The sequence below is a fragment of the Tyto alba genome, unplaced genomic scaffold (genome assembly GCF_018691265.1).
Source record: "Tyto alba isolate M040663 unplaced genomic scaffold, T.alba_DEE_v4.0 Super-Scaffold_39, whole genome shotgun sequence".
Classification (NCBI taxonomy): Eukaryota; Metazoa; Chordata; class Aves; order Strigiformes; family Tytonidae; genus Tyto; species Tyto alba.
In genome coordinates, this window is record NW_024881314.1 from 4,846,503 (window position 1) to 4,864,398 (window position 17,896).

A 17,896-nucleotide genomic window follows, 5' to 3' on the forward strand; every position below is an offset into this window, starting at 1 on the left:
ACAGTGGTTTTCTATGTGGGGAGACAGAGAAGGCATATTATTTAGAAGTTTTATCTGTGTAACCCAAGCAGACAGTTGGGAAATTAAAACTATTAAAATTGACAAGTCACCAATTTTAGATTAACTGCAACCTACAATTCCTGGACTTGGTTTCTGGCCTTGGTGTTCGAGAAGTCCCTGGGAGAGTGGTGGTGTCTGAGGAAGGAGACACAGAAAGCATTGTCTCCTTATTAAAAAAAAAAAAAAAAAAAAAAAAAAAAGGAACATAACAACTTTTAAAAAAAGAAAAAAGACAAGTTGTAGAGAAAATAAAGTAGGCATTACCAAAGGACAAGCAGCGGGCAGTGTTTGAGAGCCATTTGGTAGACAGTGAAGTGGCCGTCAATACTCAGCAGTCTCACATTTCTAAAATCTGTACTTATATAGGCTGAATGTACATTAAAAGTGCTCTGTGCTTGTACAGCCCCAGCCACGATGAAGGTCTAGTTTTGGTGAGAGCTTTGAGGTGGTGCTGCAGCACAAACCATATCACAGAGTAATGCAGCGCCTGGGGCTGCCCAGGTCACTGAGAGCAACTGGCACAGTAACGTCTTCCCAATTCCCAATTTCTGATGAAAATAGCAAACATGTTCCAGTCTTAATGTTGTGATTTTTTTAAAGTACCCTGTGAGTTTAAGTGCCAATAACCTACAGTGTTTTACATCCACTCTGTGCTACTTGTTGCCAGCCATAGCAGTGGCAGATGACAAGCTTGATCAAATTGGTGCTTCCAGCTGCCCTGATCTCTTGGGGCTACTGCTCCCCCCACTCTGACACACAGGGTGTAGTCAGGATGCAGCTCTGTGCTCAAATGTCTTCGTTATGGTCAGAACCATTGCACCACAGATTTGATCAAATTACAGGGTCTGACCCTTCTTTCACCTACATCCAGCCTAAGTGGTGAGATATCCTGTAGATGCCGTGCTGATGGCAGAGGACCTTTGTCAGGTTATTTTAGCTAAGCCAGTGTTTTCCCACCTTATTTTTAATTCATTGAGCTCTAAACATTTGACACTGGAGGCTTGAACACTTTTACAGCAAGCCTAAGCCTATTTACTATCTTCTTGCTCATGTAAATTCTTAGGAGCTTTTCACAGACCTATAGAAAGAGTCTGTGTGCCTGAAGGGACCATGGCTCAAACCCCCTGGTTTAATGAAGTTATTGCTGCTCAGAGCCTTTTATTTTCATAAGCTGTGTGAAGATGGAGAAAAGCAGAGAAGGATGTAGTACCACAAGCTCTTCTCACCTTCAAGAAATTAGGATTACTCTTTATTTAGAAGAGAATTTCAATAGACCTCCTAAGACTCATGTCCCACTAAAGAGTGGAGGCACAAGGCTCCTCTTGTGAGGTGTCAAGTTACCCAGGAGACAGACTGATTAACTGAAAAATGTTAGAAGTTTTTGGAAAAGAGATTTATATATAAAAGTGTTACGGGAAAAAATACCTCTGCTCATACACATGGTAATTCTTCTGTCTTACTTTATTTGCTATCTTTCTTTCTTTATTGTTTTCAAAGATTTAAAGGAATTTAATTAAAAAGGCAGTTTAACTACCCTCTTCTCTCCAAATAACAAACACTAAAATAAAATGAAGTGAAATATTGGAGAGCCTGCTTTATACCCCTTTGAAAACTAAACACAAAAGCCAAATGAGATCATAGGGTTTATCAGGCAGGATATTTCCAGAAAAGATGAGGAAGCGCTCCTGCCACTGTACAAGGAACAGCTGAACCTTGTCTGGAAAGCCACAGTCAGTTCTCATCATCTGTCTTTGGGAAGGATAAATCCAAAGTGGAACTAAGAAAGTGACTGGGACAATGGGTGATGCTTACAAGGAGTAACCAAAGGAGCGTGAGTCATTCAGCATAGCAGAGCTGAAGTGAGGGCACTGCTTTCTGTAGATGCAACAGAAGGAAGAATCTTGTATAAATGAAAGGAAATCTTTGGTTGACAGAATGATTATAAACTGTCATGGAATACACTTAAGCTGGAAATGAGGAGGGCTCTGGGCCTCAGAGCAACTGGGTTCTGCACCAGCACAGCAGGGCCAGGGTCCCCTTGTATAACCTGTATATGAAAGATTATATGTGATTGCATGTGAAGCTGTAAAAGTGGGGTCTGGCTGCAGTGATCATCTCCAGTCCCATATGCTCCCAGAATACCATTCATTTCTTCCATTAGCCTGGTATTCCATAGGCAGCTGTCGAGCTGTGATCTTCCAGGGAGCCCAAAGTAGGCTTTATTATTTAGGTTTTAGCTCAGCTATAATACATCATTTAGAAAAGATCCTGCTGTGTTAAGATACATTCAATAACATGGCAACATCCAGTGTATATATTAGACTGCACTCTGCTTTGTCTTCGTTAGCTTCCACGTCAGCAGGTGAGTGTTCAGCACGGCCCAGGCCTGCTGGTGGTGGTGTGCACTGCTGAGAGTCTGTCTCAGTTCTACATCTTCTGCAAACTAGGTGCTGCTGCATTCCTTACCTGCGCCCGGCACACCAGTGTTGATGCATCTCTGCTGGAATGAGCAGACACTGCTTTGCTCCTGACTATGTGTATCCATGCTCCCCGCCTTTCTGTTTTTCCCCTCTGTGGAAGTTTTCACCTGCTTGGGTTCCTCTCCTTGAACCTTGGCTCCCCCACCCCTGCATGCCCTTCCCTTTCCAAAATGCATTTTGAGGCTTCAGCTGTAGTAATCTGGGTGTCTGGAGCTGGGGGTGCAAACACCATGATCCCTAAGGGGGACCCTGGCCCTACACCCCATGATGGAGTGCTGTCTTAAAGCTGGCGTGATGATGGGATCTAGGAGCTGCAACACAGGGTGCTTAATGGCCAGTACTGACAGGTTTATAAAACAAGGCGCCTGTTGCCTCCAAGAGGGGTGGTAGCCTGGCTTTTCTCCTCGTGGCTGTCGTAGCAATAATCATGTCTCTGCAGCTCTCTCCAGGGTATGCTGCCATGCCTTCCTCTTGCAGCAGTTGCATACCTGACTCCCAGAGCTCTCCCATTGCTCCAGGGGGGACTCACAGCAGCTTATCCCTCTTACTATCAAAATCTGCAGAGGGAGTCTGGAAATGGGGATGCAGGAAGGCAGGGGACCTGGCGGGCTGCTTTCATCTTGCCATTTGCTCTGCTTGTCGGTACCAAGAGCTGTCAGGTGTGGCAGAGCAGGGCTTTGTGCTGCCCAGCACGCAGGGTCTCTCTGTCCGTCCCTCCCAGGGCAGGGGGCAGAGAGCAGAGCTGAGACAGAGGAGCACCCACGGTGTCAGATGTCTGTCTTAGCCTCTGACCAGCAAGAAGGTCTCCATCTAAATCAACAAGAGCTCTCTGGACTTCGAACCATGGCGGGTGGATATTTTTAGAAGCCAATCAATCAGTGGTGACCGTTCAAGTTCAGACAAGTCAAACACAGCCTGCAAAGTTACACAGAAGCACTGTGTGTCGTGGAAAGGTTGGTGAGCCTGCTTATTTGACAAGCTGTGCCAAATCCATGAGCTACCAGAGCTGAGTTCTTTTTAGAGAGATAGCTATAAGAAGTAGCAGTGTAAACAGACTGTGGATTGTGAAACACACACTTTTTTAATTGAAGCAATAAATTACAGTTTGGGCTTCCACAGAAACCTTCTTTCAAGGTGCTAAAAGTGTTTTCCAAACCTGAACACAGCCCTAGGTTGAAGGGTTTTCATCTTGGCCTTTTTTGCAGGTGAGGTAATTGAGGCACAGAAGCGTTTAGGGGCTACCAAGGTAGCACAGAGTCTCTGAAGAATCCAGTTTATCTCCAGGGAAGTGCTGTGCTGCAACAGTGCTGAAGACAAAAACAAACACCTGTGCCCTGGCATTCCCCTTCACAGTCTGATTAGCTAAAATAGCAATGGGGTTAGGTCAGCCTCAGGGCTATGGCAGGCCACGGCAGAAGGGCGGTTTTTTGGTGGTTCTGCTACAAGGTAGCAGCATCTGAAGCCCTTGTAGATCCTGCCTCAAGGAACGTGAGCGGGAGTTTGCTAACACTGAGCACAGAGAAGAGCTGATTCTTGCAGGAACCTCCAGATGCTATTCTGGTGTGTAGGGATGAAATAAAATAGTAATAATGAATGAATCATCTAATTTCATGGAAAACGCTGGCATAGCTGGGACTCAGACTGAACCTCTAAAACCAGACACCAACAAGTCAGTAGCCCTATTAGGAAATGATGTTCTGATTTCCAGAATTTCAGTTTACCCAGCTTGAAACTGGGCCTGATGTTTTCCGTTGTCATTAACCATCAAGAAAAGAACCTGTGGCTCCTGCCTTGTCTGCTGCTCTGCTACTTGTCTTTCCCTCCGTCGCTGCAAGGTATCTGCTCCTGAGCTCCTCGCTGGAGTCTTTACACAGCTGCACAAAATGTAGTGCATGATCTGATTCTCAAATTGGGCTTAACTCCTATGTTCAATGCCAGCTGGAGAGGCCTGCTGAGTTCTTGCTGATTTATCAGAAATATATTTTTAGGAAGGTTTCTCTATAATTATTACATTATAGCTACTGCTGGATTGCTCAGAGTATAGTAAACAATTGCTATACTTGTTAGAGGTCGTGAATACAGCAAAACATTCCTCTGTGTGAGGTCTGCTGTTAAATAATGTCGTTTCATGGTGTAGGGAGAGTGAATGCCCTCAAAGGGACGTGCTGACATTGTTCAAGCCAGTGATCCAGTTCCTGTAATTTACACCACTTTCTTAAAGCTGCTTCTCTGAACAGGAACAATGGATGTGCTGAGGGACAGCTGTCTCCCCGCTGCAGCTCCCGTCGTCTTGTGTCTTGATCCTCTCACTGTTTTCTTCACCACCCATTTTACAGTAACACTTAGGTACCCTCATTGCCAGAGATTTAGGCCTCAGGGTGATGAGCAGGTGAGTGAGGGAAGCTGTTAATGTAACAACTGTGCAGGGTCCAGCTCCAGACAGAAGTGAGTGGCAAGAGAAGGTGATCAGGCACACTGAGATTATTAATAAGTGATTTCATGATCAGTGGGTCTAACGAACAGCGTTCAGCCTTGTGGCGTCTCTGCTGTCTGATGTGGAGGGAGCACTCACTGCTGCCTTTTCCTTGGGGGATGCTAATGGTGTCTGTATCCTCCATCTGTCATCTCCAGTGCACCTCTGGGAGCTTCAGAGCTTTGAGAAATCCTCTTCTCTGTCTCGTTGAATTGTCTGACATGTTCAAGAACTACTCACACTGTGAACACATGTAAAGCTTTGTTTCCTTAGGAAATTCAGGCTTTACAATAATCACCTTGCCATTTGCCCAGATATAACCTGCAGTTGTGGTTTTCATGGTGCAGAAGAAATGCAAGGATGCAGCTGTAACTCAAATCAGTTAACAAAACAGGCAAATTAATGATCCCAGGGCCCCCAGGGCCCCCAGAGCCCTATCTCAAGGCCAAAGCAGAAACCAAGGAATCTGACTGAGCTGCAAAAGCTGGGGTAGAGCAGTGAGCACTGGCTTGGGCAGGTGACAGACGTGTCATTTCTGACATCTCTCAGTCCCTCCCTGGGGTTGGGGGGATGTGCCCCTTATTATATTGTCAAAAGAAAATGACATTTTAGCAAAAACATGGCAAGTGTAAGAATTCAGTCTGGAAGGAGCTCAGCAGGGATATTTAAGAGCTGACTGCAGCATTTCAAAGTCTTTGTAGACCCACTAGCTGGAGGGAAAAAGGGGATGACATCTTCCACATTGCTGCACGCAGCAACTCACAGGTTCTGGTGGTCTTTGGTAGACACCACTGAAAGCATGGCCAGGCTGTCAGAACTGTGCTTTAACTGTTTTCTGACTTACGTGAGGAGTCATCCCTAAGGAACAAGTATTGCTCCCCAGCAGACCAGGCAGCGAGGCCCTTGGGCATCACCTCGCAGAGCCCTGTGATGAACCCAGATGCTCTAAGACTGTGCAACTGACGGGTGGGCTGCTAAGGCATGCGATTGTTTAGGGTGTGACTAGTTGCAATTAGAGGAAAGGCACTTGTGTGAAATGGGCCTCAAGGTTTTTCAAAGGACTGCAGAGATGGAGGATCATATTTTGCAGAAGAAACCCTGAGCAAGCAGTTGAAGGTCTGAAATGCATCTAATAAATCATAGCAGCTATGAAGATGTGTCGCTGAGGTGAATTAGGATTTGAAGATGACCAATTAAGTTCAACATCTGTGACAATCTGGTCCATATTTGCAGCCTGGGAGGCTGACACGAGTCCCAGCTACTGCCACTGGATTGGCATAGCTTCCATTGCTGGTGTTTGCTCCCTGTGCATAGCTCAGCATCCTCTGCAGCTGCTGTGATTCATGGGGTTGGCAGCAGAAGGCACACGATCTGCAAACCTGGAAAGGAAAAACACTTTAGGTGCACAGTGGAGCACAGACTTCTCTTTAATGATGGTTTATGTAGATTGGAGGGAGATACGGCTGAGGATGGACACTTGTTGCCTCTGGGGAGATTGCACTGAAGCCAAACACTGTCACAGCCTTCAGTTTTGGGAGCTCAGTACTTCTGAATTGTCAACTTGCATCAGGGCTAAATATCTGCCCCCACTTCTGACCTCAGCAGCCACCCTGGCACTGGGGGAAGGAGCCAACCTTGGATACTTCCGAGACACGTGGTGACCACTGGGCCCTCCACCCCTCCAAACAGCACGGTAACACTCTCCGTATTCACGTAGAAGAGCATGACTGAAGGAGGGAATGGCAGTCTCCATACTAAGCCCCCTTGCTTTTCTTGGTTTGCATTGCATGCTCCATGTTGTTTTAATGTAGTTCCTAGTACTTAATGCATTTTTATTGCTTTCTCTAATAACACCGACTGAGCACTAAGAGCCAAATTAAACAAGCCATGCCAATAAGCCAAACATTTCACTTCAACCAGCAAAGCGGATGCCTCTTACCCTACTCAAGTTTAGATATGTAAATCAAGGACCTCACTGCTCATCAGGGAGAACGAAGCAAATGGCTGCTGTGGTGCAGGGAGGGCAGAGCTGGGGCAGTGTCCTGGCGTGGGCACGGAGGCTGCCATGTGCCCTCTCCCTGCACATGCTGGTCTTATCACCCTGGGTCTCGAGGTGGAAGTCAGACAAGGTGAAAGGCTGGTTGTTCTCAAGGTTGTAATATGGCATCTTGTCTCATGGGCTTTATCAAGCTGGGTCTTGTTTTTCTGCAGCTGTAGGCACCTCTAAACCCCTTTGACTTCAGTGGAAGCTGGAGTTGGTGTTCTGCGTCGCTGAAAGCCTTTCCGTGCAATTAAAAACAACCCCAAACCTCCTCCCCTGGTGCTGATCAGTGGTGTGGTGTTGACGTAAGTGTACTGGAGTTTCACTTACAGCAGCTGGGTAGCTGGCACTTTTATAGGGCTTTTTTTTTTTTTTTTTCATTATTCTCTCTGTCTTTTGAACAATATTTCTGAAGTTTTTTTCTCTGTTTGCTTTTCCCCAGCAAGCCCCCAGCCTTCATCTCTGTCCTCTTAGCACTGCTTCCTGTTGTTTTCTGTGATCTCCCTTGTTCCATCTTTCTTCTCTTCTCTGGTTTCCTCCCTTTCATTTTAGCCCTTTTTTTTTCAGACTGGCTCAGCCCATCCTCCCAAAGGGGAAGCGTATCTGTTTCATTCCCCTGTCTCCGTTTCCCTCCCAGCTCCACAGCTGTTCCCTCTCTTTCCCGTTCCTACAAGCCCCTCTCCTGCTTACAGCACCATCCACTGCCTTCTCTTTTTCCTCTCCATGTCCAGCCCCTTTCCTCCATCACTGGAGGTCAACAATAGAGAAAACAGAAAATGAACCAGGAGGAGGATGTTACAGCCAAAAATGATTGTGCCTGCAAGATGCCAAGTATTGTCTCACCAGCATTAGTCTGGACTGCTTTCGTCTGGGTGGACAAGTTGCACCCACCAGCTCAAGCACTGACACACAATCTGTCACTACACCCAAGAAATTTTAGCCTTTCGCTCTGCCCAAGCCTGAAAGCCATAAGTTCTGCAGTGGGGATGTGCTCAGGTGGGAATGTATACTTAATTTCTAACTTCCTTTTTTCCCCCCATGTGCTGCACATCACCAGCTAGGCCCAGGCATCTGTAGCTGGCCCATGTAATTATGTCTTTTCTAGTTGCACTCAGTCAAAAGTAATCATGGAGCTACAATCTCAACTGGGACAGAAGATAATCTAGCAAATTGGCTTATGTGTGATTACAGAAGATACATTCTGCCACTAATTTGCTTTACCACCATTTTGCCCTCCTAAATGGGATGCACTGGGGGAGCAAATGAACACCAAGTGTGGCTCGTCTGCGTTACAGGTCTGTCTCTTCACCTGAGCTGAATTAAACATACAGCTTAAAGGTGTGAAGAGCTTTTTACTCTGGAGGCAACTGGGCTGCATTTGGGCTGCACTGTGTGTATCTGCCTTAGAAACCATCTGACCGCTGCCTCGGGTGGCTTTTTACAGATTTAGGGAATGATCAAATCTGGGAGGAGAACTTGAACAGGCTCATCTGTCAGCAGGTAAGCAAATACCAAACACAGCCCACAGCTACCCTGTGTACAGCCCAGGTAATGGACTGAGACCCCAGAGCTGCTCACTCCCTGGCTGCGATTGCATCTCCTTCCTCTTCCCTCTCACCTCTCGCTGTAACCCCTGACTTGGGCTTTGCCTTCTGCAGCAACAAAGAAAATGTTGTCAAAAACCTCCTTACACTGATGCAGCGGGAGGCTGTGATAGATACAGTCACGGCTGGGGAATGAGCACGGAGCAGTGCCGAGCTGTCTGTGCCATTATTGTTCTCTGCTGCAAACTGGAAGCAACTGAGAGGACGACGCAGTTGGTCCTTCTGTAACGACCCCCCTGGGACCTCAACAAACCTTCGGTGTTGCAGGGTATGCACAATAGTCAACACTGGCAATTTGTTGTGTGAAGATAATGATAAAATCCCTCATCTGCATTTAGTCTCAATATCTAGTACTTTCAGAGTGATTACTCAACAGTGATCGACATTGAAATGGTGTTTTAAAAAGGCAAGAAATGAAAGAGGGGAATATGTGAGCCTCCATGGCAAATGCAGAGTGTGCTGAAAGAGAAAGCAATGTGATGATTGCCCCAGGTCAGTCTTGGTAAGACTGACCCTCGTGGGGATAGTTAAACAGCTTCATAAAGGGCTCTTCTTGTGAGGGTTTGTGACAGGGAAGTCAGAGTGTGTTTCATCTGTGAGCAGTGATCTGCTCTCACAGGTTCCCTCTCTCCAAACTTGATTCAGTGCAGCGGTCTGGTACCTCAGCATGTAGAAAATGCCACAGGTGACAATTCTGAAATGAGCATCAGCATTTTTAGGGGCAAGTATGTATGGAAGTGAGATGAAGAAGAACTCCGAGAACACTATTAGCTTGCATTACCCCTTGCTAATGTAGATGATTGAATTAAAGAAAAAAGTTGAGTTATGCCATGCAAACAGTCCATTTCTGAATATATCGTAACGGCCCTCTGGCAAGCTCCATAGCCCATAAAAATGCCCACTCTGCTTGTAGTATTTAATTGTTTTAGCTTTTGATAAATCATCTGTTACAGCCTGTTGAACATTTTAAAGTGTTTCTTGCTAATGGACTTTCACAATATGTTTTAAGGGATGTTGTTATTAATAAATGTAACTGCACTGAATGGTAATTTGATAAAGATGAAAGAGACATTTATGAATTCCATTTCCCTTTCAGCTGTTGCTAGGAATTTTCACTCCTTCAGAATATATTGAATTTAATCTTGATTTCTTTTTGTTAAAACCGGGCTATTATATTCTGATTCTATAAAGACAGTATTAGTGGAGTTGGACCAGTTGTGAAGTCCCCTGTGGTGGTAAAAATCCAGTTCTCCTCAGCATATCAGAGAGGTTTCCTTGCTGTGAGAGAAAACAAGACTGGCATACAGTCTACTGGAAAAGTGTAAAGGCAGTTTGGGATTGCAGTAGGTTTCGGGTTTTTTTTAAAGATGATTAATGAGTCTTAATATTGGTGAAAACATGAAAAGAAAATAATTTGTCCATGCTAGATAGCCAATTTTTGCTAATAGTCTGTTCTCCATTACATTATCATTGCAATGACTGAAGTACTTTGTTGTGTATAAATTAATTAGGGACTTGCATTTCAGTACTGAACAGTGTGTGATTGGCTCCAGCGAAACAGGAAATGTGGAATGTCTAAAGGCTGGTATCTACCACAAAAATGGCTCTGTAAACACTTGTGGCACACAATAATGGGAAGTACTGTGAGTTATGTTGGGACTGCATCATTAAATTATCATAGGGCTAAACAAGGGCAATTGTGAGGAGGAATGTTAGCAGAAAAAATGGAAAACATGTTCTTTTATAAGAAGAGAGCTTTGCTTTATTAGGATGTGATCCATGCAGAGGCTGATGTCTTTAGCACAGGAGACAGGTATCAATCACGGGAACGAACTTGTTTGCACAACTAGCAGAAAGCTAGTTCTCTTGACAAATAAGAAAAAAAAAAATTCTGTATTGAGCTTCCAGTTAAAGAGGTATCACATTCACATGCAGAAACAGAAAGGACCAAAATGCAGTGTGAAGCTGGAGTGGGCTGAGACGAGGGATCTGCTCCTGCCTCTCTGTTGCCTGCTATGTGACATTGCACAGCTACTTCTCTTTTCTGTGGCTCTTCCCTACCTCCCACCCTCTGTGTATTTTCTTTGTTAGCTCCTTTCAAGAGCAGAGAATTTCTAATACCTTGTGTTCGCACTGCATGTAACTTCTCCAGATGCTATGGTAATATCATCAAGACTAATAGCTAGTCTGCCACCCAGCTCATTCTCTCAGCTTGTTTCTTTGCCAAGCTGCACATCCTTGTGAATAGGCAGCTAAGAGATTTATATATATAAAGCAGTAATATGGATGTGCCTCCAATCTTAAGTATAAATCAGGGGTAACTTCAGTGAAATTCAGCAGGAATAAAATGAGTATTTGTTATACAGGAAGTGAGACATTCTGTACAAAATACACAAACAGTACTAACAACGAAGTTTATAATTCAAGACAAGAAAATGGTGTGAGATCTTGGCTGCCTGCACCTTGCACTGGGCTCCTCTGTTGGGATGACTGTATTACATCATAACAATTCAGGTTTTTTGGACTACTTTCTTTGCATACTGGGCTATAATCATTATTGGTATTGCAGGGAGGCTGTGGGTTCCTGAACAACCATGACCAGATTCTTAATTTGTCAGTTACTGATACAATGCATTCTAATTATCTTAATGATCTTATATATGCAAAGGAAAGTATACAAAATTACTTCATTTTTTTCTTTCTAGATTCACGGGGTACTTGGAGGACAGCCTACCTGTGGCTGCCTCTGTATTTGTAAAACCTGTGTCTGAACTAACATGTTATTCAGGGGTGTTTTGTGTATACGGTTTAGCAATGCAAGACCCTAGCCACCAGCTACCCTCTGCAGACAATGCCAGTATGCTACCAGCATCCCATGGGACACATCTTATTACTGGAGGAAGATTCTCAGCAATGAAAATGAAGTTTTATCCTTCTCAAAGTGCCCCTTGTCAAAGTCAGCCAAGCATCCAGAAGCACTTACTCGATTATGAGTGATGCATCATTAATATTCTGCTAACTTGCTAAGCATGCAAGGCAGACTGTCTTTCCTGAGGTTTCAATTTCTACCATGCCTAAGCATTGCTACCCCCTTTTCTTTTGGTCCAGCTGTGCCCTCATGGACATCCAGGGCTTGACAGCTCTAGTTTCACAGAAGTCAGTGGACCTAAAAGATAAGGTATTGATGTAGGAGGGAGATCAATCAGGCCTGTGGCCAGAGTCCCATTGATTTCAGTCAGCAGGACTGTGGTCACTGTCACATAGTCTTGAGAGCAGGGTGCTTTGTTCTCAGGTGCCCACCTCAGTCGCTGTGCTACAGGAAGGGAGCACAGCTACCTGACGTGGGATGCAGAATGCTGACGGGTGGCCTAAAATATAGTTGTTGCCAAAGTGAGCTTATTTCCTCTTGCAGACCTAGTCTGAAGAGCTCCTGATGCAGTCCTGCTCTCCTCTGCCTCTCCCCAAAGGAATGCAGGTCTTGACCACACACACTGTCAATACAGGACCTCTGCCTTCAACTCTGTGCCTCAGACTTCAGCTTTGTGAGCCCTTAGACGGCCCTTCTGCAGCTGCATCAGGCCACACACAGTCACAGTTCTCTGCTGGGAGGTGACAGGCACAGAGCTGGCACTGAATTTGTGAATACTTCTCCTCTGCAAAATCAAACAGGTGAGCATAAGCTACTGGTAGCCTAAGTACTTTTGTTTGGCTTAGCACTAGCCTTGAGCAAGGAAGAAGTGTGCGTGCAGCTGGCACTGGTCTCAGGAGGCAGCCATCACCTGCAGCCCCTCCTAAGTGCTTTATCCAGCTTAAGAAGCCTTGTCCTGAAGTGTTGGCTCTCCAGTAGCCAGGAGGGCTGTGGAGTCAATGCGGAAGAGGCACAAAAGGGTGCCTTTCTGATTTGGTATCACTGATAGGCAATGTTGTGAAGTCTGGGATTGCCAAAGAGTTAGACCCACCACAAACTGAATATGACATTGTGGAACACTGGTATCTCACTCCCCTGAGCAATCCCAGCTGGAAGGGCTTTCCAGGACAAGTGGAAATGTGGCCCCTGGACTTGTCATTATGATTACAAAAAAGCCTCAGGCATCCAGGCTCTGGCCTGTTTGACCAGTTGCTATGTGCTTCTGAGGATGCTCTGCTGCCTTTTCACTAGAAAGCAAAAGCAGTTTAGTGCCCAACAGGCAACAGATTTTTCTCCTTTTTTTTTTTTTTTTTTTTTTTTTTTTGTTGGTCGTGTCCACTGCCTTCCCCTGCAAAGGGGTGGTGCAGCCTGTGGGTTTTAACTGGACACCATCCGTTTAATGTGGAGTTGTGTTTTTCTTTCAAGGCCAAAAATAAATGCTAGTGGAGGAATAAACAGATGTGAAAAGAAGGCTTGGACACTTGGAAGACAAGACTGCTTTGTGTTTCCCAAAGCAGAGAGCCTGTTCACAAGGAGATTACTCTTTTACAAAAACACAAGTCCTGTGACACTGCCAAGGTCAGTAGGTGCCCAGCAGAGCAGTGGGCATTCAAGGCAGACATGCTTTGGGAGAGGGGCACATTTCTCTCCCACTCCCAAAGTATTTTCAAGTATATTAATGGAGAGGAGGGGAAAGGAGAGAAATTGGCTTTGCTCTGCCATTTCATTCCTTTCTACGAGGTTTGAGTATGTGTCAGTTTACCAGTGGAAGCTATCTTCCATCTATCTAGGATGGCAACATGGCCTTAGTGCTGTGGTAGTGTCACTCTCACACTGTTTTGGGAAGCAAGGGCTGTGCTGCTGCCATTCTACAGCTGAGAAAGCAGGTAAAGCAAGGACGTGTCATAAGCAGGATCCCAGAGTGATTCTCAGGGGAGTGGGGAAAACCAGTGAGTGGGTAGGCGGGCCACTGCTGAGGTTCAGATCCCGCTTTCAATGCAGATACCCTAGGTGACAGTAAGGCCTGGATTTTTAAAGGGGCTTTGGTGACTAGTACATTTTTGTGTTTTGAGGGCTCCTCTTTTCTAATGTTGGCCTTGTACAGCCAGTCTCAGCAAGGCCTTTGCTGGCTGGCTTGGCTGCGTGTCTGGGATAGGTCCATCTGCAGTCTGGATGTGCTTTGCTGTCTTCAAGAACTAGACAGAATTCAAAGCAAATAGCTTGGCACAGACACTGAGTTTCCAAGTGAGCAAGGTTAGACTGCTGCAGTGATCTCAGTGGTGTTAGGAAGCTTTGTACTTCACCTTAGGTGCTTAACTAATTGCTCATACAATGCAGTATCTTCAGAAATGTGACCTTTAGGCTCATTATGTCTCAGTTGTCCATAAAATGAAAATGCTAGTTAATACTGAAAAGTGTTACGGTGATACATGTGTGATACTCCATAGAAAGGCAGTTCTTTTACTGTCTCCAAAGGACCATGCTGTGAGTCATCCAGCGCCTCTGAAGACTCTGGTTAAGAAACAGGAGCTTTTAAATGTACCTCATTAGGGCTGACTCTCCAGCACTGTCTGTAGTCACACACCAAACATACTCATCACAAAAAGGGAAAATGTTGAGAAATTAAGGGAACTAATTAGTGGAATCAACTGCACGGAAGAGCTGAGGAGTTGAACGTGATGGAAACTGGATTCCAAAACTAGCTGGAACATGCAGGAGGATGAACCCTGAAGGGAAACACTCCAAAACCAGTGGGATAAATAACCAACCCCAAACATATGGGGGGAGTTAACTGAGAGCGGGCAAGAAGTGGGCAGAAGCTCTGATCAGCAGGAGGGTGTTCAGTTCACATGCAGCCAGGGACTGAAATCAAATGTCTGGAAAGGAACCGCTGCAGGAAACAACTACCTGCTTCGCTCTTTGCTGGAGCCTGTCACCCCTGCCACAGGGCTGACTAAGCAGCTTACGCGGCCGTTGTGCCAGTGACGTGTTCGGTCCAGCAGTTCTGGACCTGCTTTATGAGCTATTCTGTCATCTGTGCCACAAGGGCGGTGTCACAGAGAGCGGTGGGGCAGAAGGCTGGAGGCAGTATTTGCCTCAGTCATCCGATTTGAATTTGCTGAGGTCAGGAGATGTAGAGGTAGAATAAGAAATGTCAAAAGTAAAGTTGTGAATCAGACTTTGAAAAGGAAATTAAACAGATGGCAGAAGATTTCAGCTAGATAAATACAAAAGCGAGAAAGAGAAGAAATGTGGTCATTATGTAGTGAGAATGAGGTTGAGATTAGACCAGTCTACATATGGTCTAAAAATGAGTTAAAAACACTTTACCTACATTTCCAGTAGAGATGACCATATTGAACAGTGGGGCAAAGACAGGATTTCTAGTAGGAACATACATAAGGGAATGAAAATTATCACATGTAAGACGGAAGGAAAAGCGTAAAGAATTCAGTGTGCTCAGGTCAAGGTGCACTGGCAGATTTCCATCGCAGGATTTGGAAAGAACTGGCACATTAAAGGAGCTCAGCTTAACCTCATATTTCTCTTTGATGACTGATTTTTTTTTTTTTTTTTTTTTTTTTTTTTTTTTTTCCCCTAGACAAATGAAATACAGGTGATTTACTCTATACAGACTTGAGTCAAGAATCTGATATTATACCACATGGGAAATTACTAGTTGAAGCTGAGAAGATGGGGATTAGTGTGGATGGCAAATGCAGAACTGCTAAAGCAATGACAAGGAGCTCTGTGGAAAGGAGAAGTGCAGGACAGAGGCAGTTAATAAGTGGAACTCCTCAAGGGTCAGTCTTACTTGTTTCATTAATGACTCTGGCACAGCAGTAGGAATGTAGTAAAGAAATTTGCTGAGGACACAGGCTTTGTTAATACAGCGGAGGATCAGAGAACATCAATCAGCAATGACTGAATGACAGAATTTGTCTGAGATAGAATAGACAAAGTATCAAGACATGCAGTTAGAAATTAATAACTAGAATATCACATTACTCACTTGAGTGACAAAATCAGGGTGGTGGAAAAAAAAAATATTGAGAATTACTTGCTCCGAGGGATAACTGTGAGCCACCGATCTGATATGGAAAGGCAAACACAGTCCTAGAAGATACAGGTTCACTCATGTTCAAGTAAGATTAGCAGGTACAGAGAAGGGCATTGAGGATGATCAGAGGGTTTAGAACAAGAGGAGACTAGAAGAGCTTCATTTGTTTAGTTTCTCAAAACAAAGACTAGAAGAGATAGGATTGTTTTCACTAAATACATCTGATAGGTAAAGATCAGAGAAAAAAGAGAATTGTTTAAACTAAATTATGATGCTGGCACAAGAACAAATGATATTAAGACTGGAAGTTTAAAATGAAGTGGTGGAATAGCCTGCCAAAAAGCGTGATATGATGTAATTGACTGTAATAGTGGGAGACTGGATCAGTAATCCAGAGCCTTGTGTTCCTAGATGACTTTATGGGTAGGGAGTCAGCCACGGTGATGGTTACATGCGGGGACTCGAAAGGAACAGCCTAGACTAACACCACAAACGTGCTGCCAGTGATGAAGTGTTGCAGTAAATGACTGAGACTCACGTTGCCCTTACCAAGTACTGATCTCTTTCTTACTAAGAAAGCTACGGCAAAGCGTGTGCCGTGAAGCACTACTTGTATTATAGAAACAGTGCCACTAATACATTTTACTGTGGGTTTGGGCTCTTGCTTTTTACCCCAAAATATCACCGTCTTTCTCCTCCCAAGCCTGAGTCTATATGGTTGAAACTATTGCTTCAGGAACTGCTGTCCTGACACTGGCATCCTTGCCTCCATGCAGCAGCCCTGGCTCTCACCTGGGAGCTGGAAGCAGGCAAGGCTCCCAGCCCCTTCCTCTCCTGATGTCCCCACAGTCAAAATGCCAAACCAAAGGGATAATGCTGTACAGCTTCAAAGAGAAACGTGCAGTGGACAGAATTTTGGCAAATTGAGCACTGGCCTCTAACAAGCAGTTCTTTAATGAAATTTGTAGACAGATACCTGACACCGTAATGCTCCTGCGGTGGCAGGAGTTCCCCTGACCTTGGGGCACTGAACTGGGCGATCCCAGCAGCCCCTCGGGAGGGCTGGGAGTGACAGCCACTGTCCCCGGCCAGGGGCTCACAGCACTGCTCTGCCCTGGCACAGGCTGGGAGCCCCGGGCTAGGAGCCCTGCGCTGCTTGTGCGAGCACAAGAAAATGTAGCTGGCCAGTCCTCAGGTTTGGAAATGGGGGTGGAAAAAAAGGAGGCTGATACTGAAGCTTTTATTTCAAGAGCTAAAGTGAGGTCCTTCCCTCCTCCTCCCCTTATGGGAACTGGCAAACTCAGCTCTTTAATGGTACAAGCTCATCTCAGCCTTGCCTATAAATAGATAAATGAGATTCCTCCTGTCCCAGTGAGTAATTCTGACATCCTCCTGTTGCCTTGCAGAGAGCTGAGTCACAGGCACTCTGCACTCCAGTCCCTGCATTACTTACATGGTCTCAAAGGAAATTTTAACACATCCAATGATTCATCAGGGATTGGATCATGTTTAAAGTTATTCCATTGGCATTTCCCTTCTATTGTAGCAAGTCTGCCAACACCTAAAACTTTAGCTAATCTGGACTCAAAATGCATTGAGGAAAAAGCATGTTGACATATACAGCTATAATAAAAAATCATAAAAAAGATCCTTTTAAATCTGCATTGATACACAAGTGACCCTTAGTGGATTCCTTTAGCGTTTTGGACCTGCTAATTTTGTCAGCCTGCTTCCTTGTTTTGTAGCTGATTATTTAAAGGAACTCAGAGTTTGAAATGTTTTAATATTCAGTCATTAGGCCCCTAATTTAATCTCCTGCAGGTTTCCTGCCAAAATACTATTTGCACTGAGATGAAGCTTGCAGCCCCATGCTCATTTTCTCAGAGACACACATTCCTGCTGTTACCCATGATAAAAATAAAATGCCTGCAAAGCAGAGACAAAACCAGAGCAGTGTAAAGTACAGAACACAGGGCAGTAATATGCTGCTGTACAAGGCATTGAGCTCCAGCCTGAAGCAGTATCTCCTGATGGGGCATCTTCACTTGTTACCTTGCCTTCTCCCAGATGGTATGGTGTGGTCTGATCAGCTTAGAAGCAACACAGCATTTGAAATCAGTCTCTCTTTCCCCCCCCTGCCCCCCACCTCAGAAAACATCTGGAAGAGTGGAAAATTCTCCAGCAGAATTTGGGAGCTGTGAAACAAATATAAAAATATTTCTCTCTGTTGGTTTTCTGGCTTGCCTTTCGTATCTTAGCACTGGTTGGGA